The sequence below is a fragment of the Octopus sinensis genome, linkage group LG19, assembly GCF_006345805.1.
Source record: "Octopus sinensis linkage group LG19, ASM634580v1, whole genome shotgun sequence".
In the NCBI taxonomy this organism is placed as follows: Eukaryota; Metazoa; Mollusca; class Cephalopoda; order Octopoda; family Octopodidae; genus Octopus; species Octopus sinensis.
The window spans coordinates 11,142,439-11,148,438 of record NC_043015.1 but is presented as its reverse complement, the minus strand read 5'-3'; positions in this window follow the sequence as shown (position 1 = coordinate 11,148,438).

Genomic DNA, 6,000 nt, shown 5'->3' with positions numbered 1-6,000 from the left:
GAAAGGATACTTCTCGTAAGGAAAGAAGAACGAAAGAAAGAAAGATAGGCACTGGAATATGTGCAACAAACTTTATTTTGTGTACTTATTCTTGCACGCCCAGCACTTATTCTATTAGACTTTTTTTGCCAAAACTGCTAAATCACGGAGGCGTAAACACATTAAGAACGGGTGGCGAAGTGGGGAGAGAAACACAGACATGAAGGCACATACACCTAAATATGTACATTCAACGGGTAAGGAACGTGCTTACCAACCACATGGTTCCGGGTTCAGTCCCACTGTGTGGCCTTCTACTGTAGCCTCGGGCCGACCAAAGTCTTGTGAGTGGATTTGGTAGACAGAAACCGAAAGAAGCACGTCGCATATATGTATATATATATATATATATATATATATATATATATATATATATATATTTGTATGTATATGTGCGTATATGTTTATGTGTCTGTGTCTGTCCTTCCAGCATCGCTTGACAACCGATGCTGGTGTGTTTGCATCTCTGTAACTTAGAGGTTCGGCAAAAGAGACCGATAAAATAAGTACTAAGCCTACAAAGAATAAGTCCTAGGGTCGATTTGCTCGACTGAAGGTGGTGCTCCAGCATGGCCAAAGTCAAATGAATGAAACAAGTAAGAGAGTATAAATTTTTTATACTGAACGGACTGGGTCTACGTGAAATAAGCGTCCTGCTGAAAAACGTAGACAGCCGCCTGGTATAGAACTAGCGAACCTACAATCGTTAGCTGAATGCCTAAACCACTAAGACACAAGCATAGAGAAAAATATACTGTTTAAACCAGATATATTCATCATATCTTTACTTCAGCATCAGTATGTTCAGAATGCATTATGTTAGCTTCCATTGCTTATATAACAAGAGAATAAAAAATAGATTTTACTGAAAAAATAATATTTCGATTACCAAATGGGATTAAGTTGTACTTCAGCTAGTGCTTACGTGTGTAAGGCAGTTTAAGAATTTATTGTCAGTAGAAGATATGTATCTCTTTATATAACTGGTCTAGATATTTACATCTGCGCTGGGTTCAGTTGACAGTTTTATGATGACTAGCCTATTTATTTGACATACATCAATTCAGACGTTTATCTCTATACTAATTCACATTGTTGTGTATATGCACATTTACTAAGACACTTAGATATTTATTCGAAAGATATAGAAAGGATAATTTACGTATATACATAAATGGGTACATATATCTCACAAGTATATGCAAAATATATATGCATAAGCATATATCTTTCTCATATAAATAACTAGAAACTCACGTACACCAATTCATACACTCTCATACATATATATATATATATATACAAGCAGAGACACAGTCATTTTCAACTATAAACTTAGTGTAGATATCTTTCTTGTTGGATGTAAAACAAATGAAGAAATTCGATATATATATATATATATATATATAATATATATGTATATATATGTGTGTGTGTGTGTGTATGTGTCTGTATGTATGTATTACGTATGTATATATATATGTATATATATATATATGTGTGTACATATATGTATATATATATATATATATATATATATTATATATATATATATATAATATATATATATATATATATATGTGTGTGTGTGTGTGTGTGTGTGTGTGCGTCTGTGTCTCTGTCATGTATATAGACAACAAAAGAATGAAAAAGATTTCGATATTATGTATATAGAGGAATTTATCTGTAAATATATGTGGCAATTATTTGGTAGCCATGATAAAAATCCGAGTTTTGGATGTTGAGTCGGAAACCCATGCCGCCATCTCTTCAGTTATCCGGATATATGTATATACTCATCCACCCATACTTGAAACATACACATGCTCACCGACACATTTGCCAAAAGAATATATACATAACCGCATAGATGCACACACACTCACACGCACAAAAAAAAAGGTTCGTACACACGTCTATATACGCACATGTATAAAAAATATGGCCGCAGTCAAATTTGTGAAACAAATAAAATAATAAATGCATATCATATATATATATATGCATTCACACACACACAGACATTCGGGCCTATGTATGCATGCCCACACATATATGTGTATATACATATATTATCAATTTTAAAAATAGCTTAACACACTCCGCTAAAAACTTTGCTGTTGTCATAATCTCCAAATCGGAATGCTATTGATGTGTCCTGGAATACGAAAACAAATATTTCTTTTCTAGGCAGCATCCCGCCCAATATAACAACGAAAAACAAACAAAATAATTAACCCTCCAAATAATAAATCTCTCCGTGCAATGACATAAAATGAAATAAAAATACCCCAGGAAACTTGTGATTGTCTGCGTTGGCAAAAATTAAGACTGACAGGCTAGAACAGTTATATACGTTATATAAGATTAAATGACTTGAATAATGTGGAATCTAACGTTTCTGGCCTGGTTCATTTGACTAATCAAAATTGGTGTTTCAATTGGAGCTGTAATGAGTAAATGTGAAAAACTTGAAATGAACGTATGAATTACAAGTGAGTAGGTGAAAACGTGTAGGAGAATGCCGAGAACGTGTGAATGAGTAAGACATCTAGTGAATGATGATATGAGTGATAAAAATTAGTGAATTGTGTTACAAATAGCAATTGTCCTATGTACAGCACACAAATGATGATGTGATCAGTAAAGAGGATGGAGCTGGATGTTAGTAGAGGGATGGTGGCGATGGGAGACAAAGTACAATCGATACAAATATTCACGGAAAATATATATTTCATAAGGTGAAATACAGCAAAATGAAAAAAAAAATCTTCCAGTATAGTTCCATAAGATATTCTCTATATTTTAAAGGATATGTGTAGGTAACTATCTCTTTCAAGTAACTAACAATATATACGCATTGTCATTTATGCACATACGCCATAAAACGATACATTTACGTATGTATTCGCATAGAATTCAACCTACCTACATGCATACACGTATGTCTCCGTAAACATATACAGACATTAGACAAGAAATAGTCGAATGGATTAGATTTCTAATGGAAATACGTCATGAAAAGAAAATAACCTTCCAGCTCTCCTGTTAAAATACTGAAAAAAAAAAAAAAAAAACAAAACATTTTTAATCTTCTAAAGTTACAGATCCGAAATTCTTCAGATAAAGAAAGACATTTGAAGCTGTTTAGCAGAGAAATACTAATGTTAAGACTTTGAAAGCGGAGTAGAGCACAGACCATCAGCTACAGATCCTACTTTTTAAATATTTGATACATACTGGACAGATTATATATGTTGTTGTTAATAATTTTATATGCAGAGTGTCAATGCTATTAAACAATAAATAAATAACTCGGCTGCGCCAGTAACGTTTTCATGATTCCACATAAATCGACCCAACACAAATATTATGGTATTTTTAAGGGTGGCGAGCTGGCAGAAACGTTAGCGCGCCGGCGAAATGCTTCGCGGTATTTCGGCTGCCGTTACGTTGTGAGTTCAAATTCCGCCGAGGTCGACTTTGCCTTTCATCCTTTCGGGGTCGATAAATTAAGTGCCACTTATGCACTGGGGTCGATGTAATCGACTTAATACCTATGTCTGTCCTTGTTTGTCCCCTCTGTGTTTAGCCCCTTGTGGGTAACAAAGAAATAGAAATAGGTATTTCGGCTGCCGTTACGTTGTGAGTTCAAATTCCGCCGAGGTCGACTTTGCCTTTCATCCTTTCAGGGTCGATAAATTAAGTACCACTTATGCACTGGGGTCGATATAATCGACTTAATACCTATGTCTGTCCTTGCTTGTCCCCTCTATGTTTAGCACCTTGTGGATAATAAAGAAATAGGTATTTTAAGACACACTTGGCGATCTGATTTACTTAAATGCAGATCTAAGTTAGGTTAGCAAACGGGGCATTGTCAGAATGTTCAGCAGTGTTATGTCGAGTACTACATCGTCATTAGACAGCGGTTTATTCCTCGCTTTATTGTTAATTGTAAACAAAAACGTGCATGCAGCGATATTAAGAAGCTATGTAGACGAAACTAATGTAAGATTAGAAATGCGTATACGCAATATTTTATGACATACAAAACTTCTAAATTTTAGATATTTTATGAATATAGACATCATAGATAGTATAGCTAAGTAGTGAAACGATAAACTGTCTTGCTTTTCAACTAGACTTCATTTCCTTTAGCAAACTTACGATTAAAGTTTTAATAATGTTATGTCTGGTTAAGTTGGAAAGGATATAAATCTTCATGACAAGATTTTATCAAATCTGCTTTATAGATTTATTTATTATTCTTTCTTCATTTTGTGGTATCTAAATCTTTTAGATATTTTCGATATTACATTAGTAATATAAACCCCTATCGCGATTTACACATTCATACTGCCAAATAAATCTGTAATTCTAATCATCAGACTGATCAATAAGACTTGATTGATTGGTTTCGCTTGGAATGAAAAACACCTATCTGTCAAATGCAGAACTACACATAATATAACTCTTTAAGTTAGATTTTGTTTACCCAAACATTTGTTTAGAGCAAAGCTTAATATGTATGACCACATTCCATTTATATTTTGTAGATCTTTTATTGATAAATTCTCATTGCCTAAAGTAGTAGGAGAGTTTATTGACTATCTAACCACAAGCGAATGTTCACATAAAATCCATAATATCATAGCATTCCTAATTATCACGAATGAAACGTTTGAAGACCAATCTCATTCATGATCCAATGCGTGTTACTTACGTGATATGTCGTCTATTTGAGTGTTTCATACTTAGTTATCTTCATATCTTCAATATTTGGTACTGAAACACACACGCACACACGCGCAGACATACACACACTCACACACACACACACATACATTCACACACTCATTCTCCCTCTCTCACACGTATTTATATATTATAAATGCATCATAAGCAAAGACATTTAATAAACGTATGCGCACGTGCCCCTTAAGAATAATGAAATTCCGAGTTCAATTCCATAGCATGGTATCTGGGATAACTCTCTCTGTCTTGTAACTTTCTGTCCACTAAACAACGGTGAGTAAAATTTGGTAGAGGGAAAATTAAATTCTGTAGTATCAATTTCATATACTTTCATCTAGCTAGCTTTGTCAGAGACACTCCTGTACTGATACTGTCCGAGAATTTCATTAAGGCTGCATGTATCCCTAACATACTCAGTCATCTACAAAACAATCCAATGATAGGCAGTTCAGTTGATCGAATAATTGAAATACTAAACATTAATCCTGAAGGACTGCAAAATTGAGACTAGTCACTCTAATGACATCTTTCCATGTGATGAGAAAAAATTTCAAGTTGTTAATAACTACTCAGCCTGTCTTTATCTACATGCTCATCGAGCAGAATTTAACATTGGAAGGTTTTCCGATCTTGTTATTTTAAATTGCATAAAAGCGGTGAGCTGGCAAAGACGAATTGGCGCCAAATACTTCTTCTGTTTTTACTTTCCCAGTTCAAATTCTGCCAAGGTTGACTTTTCCCTCATCTCTCTGGAGTCATAAAAATAAATATCAGGTGAGAACTACGATCGATGTAATCGACCCTCTCTCGCCACTAAAAAATATTCAGTCCTCGCTCGTATAGCAGAAAGTAATATTTCAAAATGTCTAATCCGTGTGTTATTTCACAGTTGACCTTCAGTGGTCTCTCAACTGAATGCTGGCTATAATTTACTGGGATCGTATAATAGCACTGCTTCGAATTGTTACTATAACTATAAAACAAAACTGCTGCAGACATCAAGTTATTTTCTTTCCATTTAATTTTTGGTTATTTGAGATTTAGTGGTTCTCTTCTTTACAGAGTAAATTTCAATAACTCTCACGATGTTTCCTGTCAATGAGAGTTAAAATTCAATGTATAGAAAATATTGTATTCAGCATAGTACATTGTGTTAAGAGATCCTCACAATTCCTGATTAGGTTTTGAAATTTTATTCAAATT